Source organism: Schistocerca gregaria, chromosome 5, assembly GCF_023897955.1.
Source record: "Schistocerca gregaria isolate iqSchGreg1 chromosome 5, iqSchGreg1.2, whole genome shotgun sequence".
NCBI lineage: Eukaryota > Metazoa > Arthropoda > Insecta > Orthoptera > Acrididae > Schistocerca > Schistocerca gregaria.
In genome coordinates, this window is record NC_064924.1 from 532,034,060 (window position 1) to 532,049,965 (window position 15,906).

Consider the following 15,906-nt stretch of genomic DNA (forward strand, 5'->3'; position numbering starts at 1 on the left):
CATTTAAAAATTAATTAAAAGAATTTCTAGATGACAACTACTCCTACTCACTGGCTGAATTTTTAGATATAAATTAAGGGGAAAAAAGCTTAAACATTAGTGTCGTAATGCAATATCTTGTACAGACATCTTTTATTAACCTGACACGTTCCACATCATTACGAAGTGTCATATTCATGATCTAGGGAACAAGTATTAATCTAATCTAATTACGATTATAGTCACTACGGTTCCTGTAATATCCCTTATAGCCATGGAGGACAGGGGTCCGCATTACTGGGAACCAGGTTTCCTGGAGGGCAATGCAGAAAGCAGGTGTAAAGCTTAACAGTTGCCGTAGCTCAGCCAGGTGGTGGAAAAAACTGCCGCAGTGTCAATGGAGGATGACATCATGAGACTGGGAAGGCATGGAATATTTAATGAGGCAGTTTACGCCTCAGGGTCACCTGCTGACACCTACTTATTGCCTGAGCAGTCTATATCCATTGTGTCTGAGGGTCCAGTGAGATTTAGGTCCTCAGCAGACACCAGAATCTCCACCTTACACCCAGACGCAGAGCTTGTAGGTAGCAGTGGTGTGGGTGCCACCACAATTTCCTTGGTCTTAGGGGTCTTCTTTTTTGGACTTTCTCACTGCTCCTTGGTTTTCTCTGGCTGGGAGCAATTCACTGATTCAGTCTCCAGGACTGCGGATGATTATGAAGCCCTGCGACCAGCTGCTTTTGAACACTTCAGCCACTGATGGGTGTCACCTTTTCATTAGCAGAAACCTGGGAAGGGAGTGACGCAAGGGACCCCTTCCCGGTGAGAGGAGCCGAAGACAACATACGCTTCTCCAGCTGAGAAGTGGGGACTAGTGTCCCTGATGGTCGGGGGGGGGGGGGGGGGGGGGGAGATGGGAGGGAGCCAGTACTCCAGAGGTGGGGGGGGGAGTGCCCACCACCAAGGGGACAGGTGTAGCCTTCTGGCTCAGAGCTGACTGGAATTCGTGGAACTGATGGGGGCTACAACTGTTCTCGTAGTGGATGCATATGAGGTGGTCATAGCCACAGGATGCTCATATTCTCTCTTAACCTCAGCGTAGGTTAGTCGGTCCAGGGTCTTTTATTCCATGACTTTCCTCTCTTTTGTGTAAAATCCTGCAGTCTGGTGAGCAAGGTGAACGATGCTCTCCACAGTTGACACAGATGGGAGGCGGGGCACGTGGATTATTGAAATGTTATGCACATCCACAACCTCGACATGTGACACTGGAAGTACAGCAGGAAGACATATGGCCGAACCGTCAGCACTCAAAGCACCGCAATGGGGCAGGTATATATGACTTGACTCTCAGCAGTAGACCATCACCTTGGCGTCAAGTAAGGTGTCACCCTCGAAGGCCAAGATGAAGTCACAGGTGGCAACCTGGTTATCCCCTCGACTACGATGGACGCACCGCACCAAATGAACACATTGGCGTGCAGCTTGTAAGACTGCAATAGAAGGTCCATGTGGAAGATAATACCCTGGATCATATTTAAGCTCTTATGTGACTGGGCAGAGGATGCTGTTTTTATCAAGACTCACCCAGATCGCATTTTGGACCAGTTCTCCACCTCCCCAAACTTTTCCTCTAAATGCTCTACAAAAATTGTGGCTTCATTGAAACAAAGGAGTCCCCATCAGTTCTCTTACATATGAGGTACTGGGGCAAATAAGGTTTTCTGCCATCCTTAGCCTGGCGTTCCTTCCGGCCAGGGAGGTGAATGGTTTAGGGTATTTTCTTGCTTTGTACTAAGACTTGGAACACTTTCTTTGGCATACAAGGGGAGTTAACAGTACAGGCATCAGCAGAACGGTCCCTGTGTTGTCAGGGGGCTACAACCAGCAGAGTAAATGGCAACCCCACCACAATGGACTGGCTACTGTGCTGGATATGAGTTGCGAAGAAGTCCATGGCCATCATTGGCGCAAAAAAGCAACACTGCATAGTGCATGGTGGAAAATACACCCAGGAAGGCATCCTCGCAAAGACATGGAGAATGAGCTGGACTGTAGTGCTATGACGAGAAAGTGAGCTAAAGATCTAAAGGCACGATGCACCATGTAATGCACCCTTCACCAACTGGCTTGCTCTTCGGGAAAATTTTGAAAAATGGAGGTCACACCTTACAGGGGACCATCACAAAGACCAAAACGTGAGAGACTTGCCTCTTATATACTCCTTGATGTTTAATTAAAAATTACAAGTTGCATTTCTTTAAAAACAGCTCAGTGCAGCTGAATATCAGAGACAGGCTTAAAATCAGTTTCTTATTAATTCTTGTTACTGAGATAAGTAACTAAGTAGGACTACAAAAGACTGTGTGAGGCATTCAGGTATGGTACGACTTGGGTGTTCAGGGTTGTTGCCTTGTAATACACAAGAAAGGGATGAATTTATGCTTTTGAGTTGGTCCGATGGTACCTTGGCCTTCATCCAGTATGACAATGGTATAAATCAGCAAAAATCACAAATAACCAAGAACTCAACGTTAAGCCAATATTTAAATCTTTTTTGGAAGTTTGACTGTTGACTGGCAACACAGGGATATCACTTAAGTGGTTTTAATTTCACAAATAAGGAACCAGTAAAGTCATTGGAGGATTTAGTGTTGGTTTCTAGGCATGAACAATCACCAGAGATTAACTGCATTAAGTTATCTCGCCAATATCGTAAGCACCAAACAGTTCCTGTAAATAATTTTCTAGTGTTACTTGTCCTGTACGGAACTGACATTCAATAAAGTTGCAAGCAAGTAATGATAGGTTAACAACTCTTGCATGACCATCTTCAAAGGTTTTTATTCGAGTATCATTCACTGTCTGCTGAGGAATGTTATAGCCAGGCAGTATAAGTTTGAAATTTTGGTAAGTAGTAGTGCAAAAACACAAACACTATGTGTACCACTACATCCAGCTAATATACAACTTGGGTCATAGTACAGCAAATTTTGAAAGCCCAATGTGAAGCCCTGGATAGCTGTCCTTGAAGTGTGTATAACTTTTTTAATTACTTAAAACTAATCATTTTTGAATTTTAAAACTTATCTTCGTAAACTCTCAAGAATCTTTTTTACCTGGCAGTTTTTTTTACAAAATCGGCAGTCTTCAGATCAAGTGTCTTGCAACGTTTTCAAGTGGGGGAGCACAGAATACCTTTGGCTTCAACCACATCTTTGTATTCTAGCCATGTAGTTACTGAAGTTAATCCTCTTGAAGCTTCTTAACACTTCAGCTCAGATTAGAATTTCCATCTTTTTACTTAAGAGAGATTACTACATTTTTCTTTCAGGTGAAATACCATCTTCGATTCTAAATAACCATCCAACTTCATCAGAAGGCAGCAACCATACCATTCTTTGGATTGCTGAAGTTACTTTTATTAGTTTTTTCCTTGGGCTGCTTTGTTTCCGCTGTTTTTTTTTTTTTATTAAGTCCGGTATTACACTATCAAATTTCTTTGTCAAAGATGTGATCAAATATTCCGTCAAATATATTTGACAAAGCGCTAGAAGGGGTATTACACTGATATAAAATTTTTCGTTGAAGTTGAAGATAGCTGACAACAACTTGTTATTAGCCGTAGCAGTTGCACGAACCACAATTGCATTGTGTGCACATGCGAAAAAGTAGTGTGGGAAAAAAGGAACCATACATATGAGGTTGACAGTCTTAAATTTCTGGGATTACAACTTGATAACAAATTCAGTTGGGAGGAGCACACCACAGAACTGCAGAAACACCTTAACAAATCTGTATTTGCAATTCGAGTGTTAGCAGACAAAGGCAACATAAAAATGAAAAAGCTCGCATACTTTGCCTACTTTCATTCCATAATGTCATATGGGATAATATTTTGGGGTAAATATTCGAGTCAAACAAAAGTTTTCAGATACCAAAAGCGTGTAATACATATTTGTGGAGCAAATTCACAGATGTCCTGCAGAAACCTCTTCAAAGAACTGGGTATACTACTGCCTCTCAGTATATTTACTCCTTAATGAAATTTGTCCTAAATAATATTTATTTTTCCAACAAACAACTCAGTTTATACATACAGTACCAGGAACAAAAATGATCTGCACAAGGACTTAAAATCACTTTAGTTCAAAAAGGGGTCCACTACTCAGGAACACTCATCTTCAACAATTTGCCAGCAAACATAAAAAAATTAGTTAGAAATAGAGCAAGCAGTAAAGGAAACAAAAGAAAAATTTGGAGTAGGTATTAAAATTCATGGAGACGAAGTAAAAACTTTGAGGTTCGCCGATGACATTGTAATTCTGTCAGAGATGGCAAAGGACTTGGAAGAGCAGTTGAACGGAATGGACAGTGTCTTGAAAGGAGGATATAAGATGAACATTAACAAAAGCAAAACGAGGATAATGGAATGTAGTCAAATTAAATCGGGTGATGCTGAGGGAATTAGATTAGGAAATGAGACACTTCAAGTAGTAAAGGAGTTTTGCTATTTAGGAAGTAAAATAACTGATGATGGTCGAAGTAGAGAGGATATAAAATGTAGACTAGCAATGGCAAGGAAAGCGTTTCTGAAGAAGAGAAATTTGTTAACATCGAATATAGATTTATGTATCAGGAAGTCGTTTCTGAAAGTATTTGTTTGGAGTGTAGCCATGTATGGAAGTGAAACATGGACGATAACTAGTTTGGACAAGAAGAGAATAGAAGCTTTCGAAATGTGGTGCTACAGAAGAATACTGAAGATAAGGTGGATAGATCACGTAACTAATGAGGAGGTATTGAATGGGATTGGGGAGAAGAGAAGTTTGTGGCACAACTTGACTAGAAGAAGGGATCGGTTGGTAGGACATGTTTTGAGGCATCAAGGGATCACAAATTTAGCGTTGGAGGGCAGCATGGAGGGTAAAAATCGTAGAGGGAGACCGAGAGATAAGTACACTAAGCAGATTCAGAAGGATGTAGGTTGCAGTAGGTACTGGGAGATGAAGCAGCTTGCACAGGATAGAGTAGCATGGAGAGCTGCATCAAACCAGTCTCAGGACTGAAGACAACAACAACAACAACAACAGTCAGTTTAAAAGGAGCCTGAAAGACTTACTAGTGGCCAACTCCTACTCCATTGGCAAAATTTTTAAAAGAAACAAATGATGTATTTATTCATACTATTAGTATTGTTATTCCAGCTTTAAAAAATCGACATGTTCCACATCCACAAGGATCTCCTCAGCATGGACCTATGTAACAAAAAACTAATCTAATCTATGTGAAGCCGTGTGTTTTACGACAACACGATAAAAGCATTCAACAAAACTTGTTACGTGAGCTTACAGCGGAAGACGACATGTGGTACATCAATTATTTAAGAATGTATGGGCATACATTTCTGTATGTGCTCAGAGAAATGTATCCTCATATATCACAAAGCACAATATTCACTTAAGAACTGCTACATCTTCAAAAGACAGGCTCACTCTAACACTCCGATTCCTTGCTACAGGAGAGGGTTATGTTATGTCATGTCTCCAATCTTCTTAATCTATTTTTGTATTCAGGGTGCCTCACGTTGTAAAGCACCTCATGAGCTTCATACATCTCTATTAATTTTGTAGTTGTCGGCACACACCAATTGTATTTACCGGCAATGGTTATAAAAACACTACAGACGACAGAGCGCTGCAGCGGTGCTAGAGCTCTATGTGGTAACATGTCACATTGCAATGAATAGAAGACAAGCTATTTCTTTGATCAAATCTACAGTGAGGCCCTAGATTTGATCAAATATTGGACGACATTTGACAAAGTCCCTATTACACCATCAAATACCTTTGACAAAGAAATTTGATAGTGTAATACCAGCAACTGGCAATTCACCAACAGACTGCACAGAAGTCTTCGAATGCACTGGCAGCAATGTCTTGTTAATCAATACAGCTTAACAGCTTTTCACTGTTTTGTTTGAGCTCAGAACACACTAGATCATCATTTGCTAGGTTAGGAATACCAGATACTTCTACTAGTGGTTTTTTTTTTTAACACTTGTGGCATACTTCCTGACTTAAATGTTAGGAAATGCGTCCTTTCAATCATCCATCAGGAAACCGAACAAGGTTTTCCTAAGGTCACTGTGATCCTCTTAATTCAAAGGATTACAGCACAAAGCAGAAATTTTAGGCATTTCACATCACACACTGAGTCTAATTACTAGTCTTTGAAGTTCAGTGCGTCATCATCCTGTATTTTGTAATACAACATCACTTCATTTTTCCACATCAAGGAATAAAATTTAAGATTATGCTAACAGTTTGCAAATAGTAACTTACTGTACACATGTAAATTTCTACATTTGTGAAAATTGTACAAAAGTATCTTTTAGCTAATTTCAAAACATTTCAGAATTAATAAAATTTCATTTTATACGATCTATCACACCAAAAGATAATGTACATGCCACTTTTAACAACTGACTACAGCTGAACATACAAATATTATCCCATGACAAAATACCCAACTGATATAAGGTTACACCAAACAACCATGAAGCACCCATAGTTCAACGTGAGATTTTCACTGTATTAAAATGGATACCCCCCCCCATGAACCATGGACCTTGCCGTTGGTGGGGAGGCTTGCGTGCCTCAGCGATACAGATGGCCGTACCGTAGGTGCAACCACAACGGAGGGGTATCTGTTGAGAGGCCAGACAAACGTGTGGATCCTGAAGAGGGGCAGCAGTCTCTTCAGTAGTTGCAGGGGCAACAGTCTGGATGATTGACTGATCTGGCCTTGCAACATTAACCAAAACGGCCTTGCTGTGCTGGTACTGCGAACGGCTGAAAGCAAGGGGAAACTACAGCCGTAATTTTTCCCGAGGACATGCAGCTCTACTGTATGATTAAATGATGATGGCATCCTCTTGGGTAAAATATTCCGGAGGTAAAATAGTCCCCCATTCGGACCTCCGGGCGGGGACTACTCAGGAGGACGTCGTTATCAGGAGAAAGAAAACTGGCGTTCTACGGATCGGAGCGTGGAATGTCAGATCCCTTAATTGGGCATGTATGTTACAAAATTTAAACAGGGAAATGGATAGGTTAAAGTTAGATATAGTGGGAATTAGTGAAGTTCGGTGGGAGGAGGAACAAGACTTCTGGTCAGGTGAATACAGGGTTATAAATACAAAATCAAATAGGGGTAATGAAGGAGTAGGTTTAATAATGAATAAAAAATAGGAGTGCGGGTAAGCTACTACAAACAGCATAGTGAACGCATTATTGTGGCCAAGATAGATACGAAGCCCACACCTACTACAGTAGTACAAGTTTATATGCCAACTAGCTCTGCAGATGATGAAGAAATTGAAGAAATGTACGATGAAATAAAAGAAATTATCCAGATAGTGAAGGGAGACGAAAATTTAATAGTAATGGGTGACTGGAATTCGAGTGTAGGAAAAGGGAGAGAAGGAAACATAGTAGGTGAATATGGATTGGGGCTAAGAAATGAAAGAGGAAGCCACCTAGTAGAATTTTGCACAGAGCACAACTTAATCATAGCTAACACTTGGTTTAAGAATCATGAAAGAAGGTTGTATACGTGGAAGAACCCTGGAGATACTAAAAGGTATCAGATAGATTATATAATGGTAAGACAGAGATTTAGGAACCAGGTTTTAAGTTGTAAGACATTTCCAGGGGCAGATGTGGACTCTGACCACAACCTATTGGTTATGACCTGTAGATTAAAACTGAAGAAACTGCAAAAATGTGGGAAATTAAGGAGATGGGACCTGGATAAACTGAAAGAACCAGGGGTTGTACAGAGTTTCAGAGAGAGCATAAGGGAACAATTGACAGGAATAGGGGAAAGAAATAAAGTAGAAGAAGAATGGGTAGCTCTGAGGGATGTAGTAGTGAAGGCAGCAGAGGATAAAGTAGGTACAAAGACGAGGGCTGCTAGAAATCCTTGGGTAACAGAAGAAATATTGAATTTAATTGATGAAAGGAGAAAATATAAAAATGCAGTAAATGAAGCAGGCAAAAAGGAATACAAACGTCTCAAAAATGAGATCGACAGGAAGTGCAAAATGGCTAAACAGGGATGGCTAGAGGACAAATGCAAGGATGTAGAAGCTTATCTCACTATGTGTAAGATAGATACTGCCTACAGGAAAATTAAAGAGACCTTTGGAGAGAAGAGAACCACGTGTATGAATATCAAGAGCTCAGATGGCAGCCCAGTTCTAAGCAAAGAAGGAAAGGCAGAAAGGTGGAAGGAGTATATAGAAGTTTTATACAAGGGCGATGTACTTGAGGACAATATTATGGAAATAGAAGAGGATGTAGATGAAGACGAAATGGGAGATACGATACACCGTGAAGAGTTTGACAGAGCACTGAAAGACCTGAGTCGAAACAAGGCCCCCGGAGTAGACAACATTCCATTAGAACTACTGACGGCCTTGGGAGAGCTAGTCATGACAAAACTCTACCAGCTGGTGAGCAAGATGTATGAGACAGGCGAAATACCCTTAGACTTCAAGAAGAATATAATAATTCCAATCCCAAAGAAAGCAGGTGCTGACAGATGTGAAAATTACCGAACTATCAGTTTAATAAGCCACGGCTGCAAAATACTAACGCGAATTCTTTACAGACGAATGGAAAAACTGGTAGATGCAGACCTCGGGGAAGATCAGTTTGGATTCCGTCGAAATATTGGAACACGTGAGGCAATACTGACCTTACGACTTATCTTAGAAGAAAGATTAAGAAAAGGCAAACCTACGTTTCTAGCATTTGTAGACTTAGAGAAAGCTTTTGACAATGTTGACTGGAATACTCTTTTTCAAATTCTAAAGGTGGCAGGGGTAAAATACAGGGAGCGAAAGGCTATTTATAATTTGTACAGAAACCAGATGGCAGTAACAAGAGTCGAGGGACATGAAAGGGAAGCAGTGGTTGGGAAAGGAGTGAGACAGGGTTGTAGCCTCTCCCCGATGTTATTCAATCTGTATATTGAGCAAGCAGTAAAGGAAACAAAAGAAAAATTTGGAGTAGGTATTAAAATTCATGGAGACGAAGTAAAAACTTTGAGGTTCGCCGATGACATTGTAATTCTGTCAGAGACGGCAAAGCACTTGGAAGAGCAGTTGAACGGAATGGACAGTGTCTTGAAAGGAGGATATAAGATGAACATTAACAAAAGCAAAACGAGGATAATGGAATGTAGTCAAATTAAATCGGGTGATGCTGAGGGAATTAGATTAGGAAATGAGACACTTAAAGTAGTAAAGGAGTTTTGCTATTTAGGAAGTAAAATAACTGATGATGGTCGAAGTAGAGAGGATATAAAATGTAGACTGGCAATGGCAAGGAAAGCGTTTCTGAAGAAGAGAAATTTGTTAACATCTAATATAGATTTATGTATCAGGAAGTCGTTTCTGAAAGTATTTGTTTGGAGTGTAGCCATGTATGGAAGTGAAACATGGACGATAACTAGGTTGGACAAGAAGAGAATAGAAGCTTTCGAAATGTGGTGCTACAGAAGAATACTGAAGATAAGGTGGAAAGATCACGTAACTAATGAGGAGGTATTGAATAGGATTGGGGAGAAGAGAAGTTTGTGGCACAACTTGACTAGAAGAAGGGATCGGTTGGTAGGACATGTTTTGAGGCATCAAGGGATCACAAATTTAGCGTTGGAGGGCAGCGTGGAGGGTAAAAATCGTAGAGGGAGACCGAGAGATGAGTACACTAAGCAGATTCAGAAGGATGTAGGTTGCAGTAGGTACTGGGAGATGAAGCAGCTTGCACAGGATAGAGTAGCATGGAGAGCTGCATCAAACCAGTCTCAGGACTGAAGACAACAACAACAAAATGGATATTTTGGCTATGTAAGTAGATTTATTAATTTTGAGTTCTTAACTTTTGCTAGTGCTACACACTTCAGAATACGGCTATTTGTATGAGAAGTACAGTTTTGATGTCAAATAATAAATTAAACCACGATTCTATACAATGGTCACGGAAAAAATTCCCAGATCTGAATGACATTGAACACAATCATGATAAACACATGAAAACTTTTGATGGTGATCCCATTTTCAACCCAAGTTCAAACTTAGAAAAAATGGCGCCTAAAGGAAAAGGGTATCTTTCATACATATTTTTTTAAGAATTTTAAATCTACAGTTTTTCAAAGTTCAGTAAATTCAAGGTTGTTATAAAAATTTATGTACCTGCTAACTAATTCTGTTTCCTATCATACAAAAGATATTTAAACGAGCTTTCCAATGAACTCAATTTCATTGTTCTAGCTTAATTAAAACAAGTTGTTAAATCAATATTGTTCCACGAGCAAAATTTTTCACGCATTGGGCTCTAACTGATAAATAACCTTTTATCAGAAAATGGTAAAAAAAAATGTTTTGCGTTAACTCATATGAATACTAAAAGCGTACTTAATTTCAAATCATTGGAAGGGGTCACGTTGCAGCACTTGTTGATCTGACCCGCAACAAACCAGCATGTGTCTTCGAAACTGTATGGAAGAGATCTAATTTTAATGTGAGGGTTATGTGTGCTTGACATACATACAGACACACAGTTTCATAACAATGGTCTGCCTGCTACACCGGGTTGCTAATACTACAATGCGACACCATCAAAGACGATCATTAGTTTTTAACAATCTAAAATACCTAAAAGGAGATGAAAGAAATCTATCACTTTTCATATTAAATAGTGTTCAAACTATTTTTTAAAAGAAAATCTTCGGTAAAAAAGGAAATGGTGCGGGCATAAACGTATGTGAACATTTCCTTGCTGAACTATCAAAACAAATCCTTTTCCCCCAAATCAATAATAGCATTAATTTTATGTATACGACACATTTCGTAATTAAATATACAATTATTTAAGCTGTACAGACACTGCACAAACTATATGACTTTTCCACTAGTACTACGTCGTAACAAATGCGGATTTTCGGCCTACCTTAACTCCACACAGTAGCAGCTTCTATACGGATGAAAATGGAACGTTGCTATACATAACGCATCCCACAGTTCTCGATGATCTCCTTATCGGAATAATCTTAGTAAATTAATATCAAGATGGTCAACCCGCTCCCATTCTCCTAGTCACATCTTTCTTTATAAGCGCAGAAGGATTTACCCACTCCATATTAAACGAAATACAAAATACCAGTCAATATCAATCGTACTTTACCAAGTTTAAATCTTATCCCTAGTTATGATCAACTCGTATGCCACCACACGTCAAACAACAACCAAACATTCAAAACTTAGCTACGATTATGGCCTTTTCCCTGTAAACTTCGCACAGATAGGTCTTGTGAGGCTTTGGCATTAAAGATCACTGACTTGTCATAAGGATCAAAATCTTGGAGTCTCTTCCTCGACGGACACTTTGGTCGATTTAAAGGTCGATTTGCTCTGGACGTCGTGGTACGGAAAATTTCATAGTGGATTACAGACGACAATTTTAAACATATCGTCATCTAATAAAGAACGGTACGTCAGTGATTCATTTTCAGGAGGAAAGTTTTGACGATGAGTTTGGTGAGGGGACGATGGCCACATCTGCTAATGTCGAAAGGTAACCAAAACTTGCCATGTTCACTCATATTATGATGGTGGAATTTGTGTCGTCTTGCAGTCAATTCATACTTGATGGAACGAATCAAGACGGATCGGAACATTAAAACAGTTCAAAACTCATTTAAAATGGCAGTATTCACACAGGCCATTAACAGAATGGAACAAGACGGAATATCATAGTCGAAGTCTCTCAGAGAGAAAGTTTTGACCTTGACGCTGGCGGAGGCAACGGAGTCGTCGTTTCCTAACATCGGAAATGAACCTAATTCATGACCTACACTGATGGTAATAATAATAATAGTATTGGATTTTGTAGTTTTACGTCTTCTTAGTTTTTACTTCAAATGTTGCTTGGTTTTCGTAAACACTGCAAATATTCTACGACGTCTTGGATTTTCTTACATTGATTTACCACAAGAAGCGCCAGATTTTAGAAAGCCAAAAAAAGATTTAGGTTTTAAAATAAATGAACAAACCACAGAGTGCATAAATAAGAAAATAAATGGATAGAGCAGTTGTTATTAAATAATTGTTATTAAGTGAAAACTTCCATGTAATTATTTTTGACAAATACTATTTCAGTAAAGCTATAACTTTATTCGCAAAACTAAACTAACCTTAACTTCGCCCAACAGGCCATGAAGGCCAAACGGTACCGACCGCACGCCATGTCATCCTCACCCGACGGTTGTCACTGGATGTGGGTATGGAGGGACATGCAGTCAGCACACTGCTCTCCTAGCCATATGTTAGTTTATGAAATTGAAGCCGCTACTTCTCAATCAAGTAGCTCCTCAGTTTGTCTCACACGGCCTGAGTTTACCCCACTTGCCAAAAGTGCTTGGCAGACCAGATGGTCACCCATCCAACTCCTTGCCCAGCCCGACAGTGCTTAACTTGTGTGATCTGATGGGAACTGGTGTCACCATTGTGGAATGGCCATTGGCTTTATTAGCAAAAGGCTGAATCAATCCATACAAGGAGCGAAATTTTTCGAAAAACAAAACAAAAAAACACAAATATAACAAAGAGCAAACTACAGTCTCTGTTTTCTTTCTCATTTCATGGAATAAACCACAATGTGCAGTACAGTGGAGCTCCAGGAACGTGGGTATACTTGTAAGCTATGCATCTGCCAGCTTAAGAACATCTCAAACGATCTGTGGCTCCTCCTCCAAGGCTCTCTGACCCTGTCATCTCTTCCTCCTGTCATTCCAGCAGTACACGGGCCATGTCTATCTGTTGTTGCTATGCTGCCTCTCCTTTGGGCAACAGCATGTGGGTGGGTTTCACTCAGTCTATGGAGACAGTTTGCTACTTTCGATGAAACTCTATCGTCTTCAAGTGGCTGTGTCTGGTTACACGTTGTACAGACCAGAGGAAGGCGGTTTCAGGGACGATTGTATTGCATCTGTCTATAAACACACATGAGAACCATGCCCTGAGTGTTTGTGTACAGACTGGGTGCCCTCTCAAATGCTGAGAACGCGAAAATGAGTTCTCGTACTTGCTGCAGAACATGGGCCATTGCTCCCGATGGTGTAGCAAAAACTTCTGCTGGCAGGCGTAGGACTTCCCCATAAATCTATTCTGTTGTGGAAGCTCCTAAATCTGGTTCGTAAGTGGTCTGTAACCCCTAAAACATCACTGATGAGTCTGAAGTACAGCTCTTGGCATGATACATCAAGGCAGCCTTCCAGGTCCTGTGCCAATGCTCGACCACGCCATTACTTTCAGTGTGGTAGGCTGTTGTGTGGTGGTGCTGAAATCCACATACCTTTGCCAGCCTTAAAAATAAGGTCGATTCTAATTGTCAGCCCTGATCTGTGCTCAAATGTAAGGGGCAACTGAAACGACCAAACCAAATGTCCAAAACCACTCATGCCACTGTCTCCAGTAATATATCAGCCAATGGCACTGCTTCTGCCCATCACGTGATCTGGTCTACAGCAGTAAACAAATAGTGGTACTCTTCTTAGGACGGTAGCAATCCTACAATGTCTGGTTAAATGTGTGCAAACCTTTCTGTAGATGGTGGGAACTTAACTGATTTGTGCACAAGTCGTCTAACCGTGCATTTTTGGAGTTCTATGCACGTTTCTGCACACCAATGACAATCTTACTTGGGGTGTGTCAGTCCGTAGATGCTATTGAAGTCACCTTCCTCAGCTTTTCAGGAACAAAAGGTCGAGGTTAGTTTCGCGACATGTCGCATCAAATTCTAACCTTCTTCCCCGTCGGCCTCACTTCCTGAAGTTTCAGTCCAGTAGTGATGTCCTGCCAGTACGTGTTTTGTGGCCTTATGTAGCTGCCAAATGTTCATAATCGGCTGTCTGCGAGATGGTATTGAACCTTGACCAGAAATCAGCCATGATGCTTCCCACTCCCTTAATATGATGAAAATCTGTAATGAACTGGCCAATGAACTCTAGTTGTTGAGCTGGTAGTGGAGAGCAGTGGTCATTAGATTTGCTGAATGCGAATGTTGCAGGTTGTGGTGCATATAAATGGTGAATGCTCTGGTCTGAATGTAGGAACGAATATAGTTTACAGCTTCCTACATTACCAGAAGTTCTCTGTCATACGCACTCCCTCTGAACTGCATGTTGTGAATTTGCATCATAGCAAACCCAGTGGTTTTCTGCAAACTGATGGAGGATTGCTCCTATTGCCTGTTGACTTATTGACCACTATAGACAATGGTGCAGGCAGTACCAGGTGAGCCAATAAAACGGCTTTTTTTTCAGATCTGCTTTCCCTTGGTGAAATGCCTTTTGCATATCTAAGGTCCATTTCAGGGGCCACTTGCCAGTTATGCTCATTCCCGCCAGTGCCGCTTACAATGGCACTTGAACCTCAACTGACCATGGCAGGTGTCGACAGTAGAAATTTACTGCCCCTGAAAATCTTCTAAGTTCTCGGTAATCGATTGGTCGAGATATTTATTCGATAATGGCTATTTTAGACTTCAGGGGCATATTCCATCAGCCGACTCTGTGTGACCCAAAAATGTCACCTGCTTCCAGAAAGTGCATTTCTCCTCGTTGATAGTTATTCCATATTGCTTAATTCCTTTGAAAACGGACCTGAGACACGTTTGGATCGTTCTTCATGCAACTCTTTTATCTCTGAGTACACGAATATATCATATAGAAACGTGAAACAACACTTAAAACCTCGTAATACCTCCGCCACGCCTCCGCCACATTTTTAAGGCCAAAGGGCATTCGAACATACTTGAACAACCTAAAAGGTATTGCAACTGCCGTCTTGTATATCCACCTCTGCGACTGGTATCTGATGGTATGCCTTCTTACAGTCAAATTCGCTAAAGACTGCCAATCCTATGAGGATGTTACTGAAATACCTACTTTTGGGCACTGGGTAATGGTCTGGAATTGTGCAGGCATTTGATTTCCGATAGTCACCATTGAGTCTCCTAGTATCATCCTTCTTTCTTTACGAAGTGTAACGTAAATGTCCATAGGTTATCAAGACTGCATAGCACGCCTGCTTTTAACAAGCCCTCAAATTTGTCCTTTGGCACTATGAAGTGATCTGGGAATAAGCTTCTTGATCACTGTGATAGTGGTTGATTGGGTGTGATTTTAATGTGGTGCGCTGCGTTATGTGACTCCGTTGGCTGACGTGTACTTGGGCTGCCATTTTCGCCCTGTGCACCTCTTTGACTTGTCGCCTAACTGCCAGTGCTACCAACACATATTCTCCTGCTGGCTGCCACTGTTAGTCCCGTTGTTATCTTACTTTTGACCAGATGAGCTCTTCCTGTACTGTAACAATTTCGACATTTGTCATTGTAATGTCTCAATATGACCCATAGGTTCATGTAGCTCCATGGCCAAATCTCAATGCTGGCTCTTCCATATAGCTGTAGTCTTCTGTTGTGCACAACCTTCCACAGTCAGCATCATACATGCTGTATGCATGTTGTACATTGTAGCATAAACTTTGTCTGCTATGCTTTTCATTATCTGGACATTGTCTTTTGCACAGATAAACACAGCTGGCTTAACTGCACTGGACATCTATGCCAGCCAAATGTGCCATAGTGACATATCTGGTAAGTCCTCTTCTCTGACGATGCCCAGAAGGTGTCGCCAACACTCAAAGGAGGTCCTGTTTCCTACTTGTTCATTCTTCAACACATAATGTATGTGTTGTTCAACTGGTTAAACATTCTGTCGATCAATAACTTCTTTAAAATTGTATATTGCTGTTCTGTCGTGGCCTAAGCATTATGTTCATTGCTATAGTAGCAG

General features: G+C 40.7%; 1 protein-coding gene across 1 annotated transcript in view; it reads right to left on the minus strand.

Moving 5' to 3' along the window:
• The window catches only part of LOC126273181 (baculoviral IAP repeat-containing protein 6-like), a 135,664-nt gene extending 124,261 nt beyond the window's left edge, over positions 1–11,403 (minus strand). The window contains exon 1 of the mRNA XM_049976683.1: positions 11,001–11,403. The gene's annotated coding sequence lies outside the window, so the exon portion shown is untranslated. The remainder of the gene's footprint in view (positions 1–11,000) is intronic.
• Positions 11,404–15,906: the final 4,503 nt, after the last annotated feature.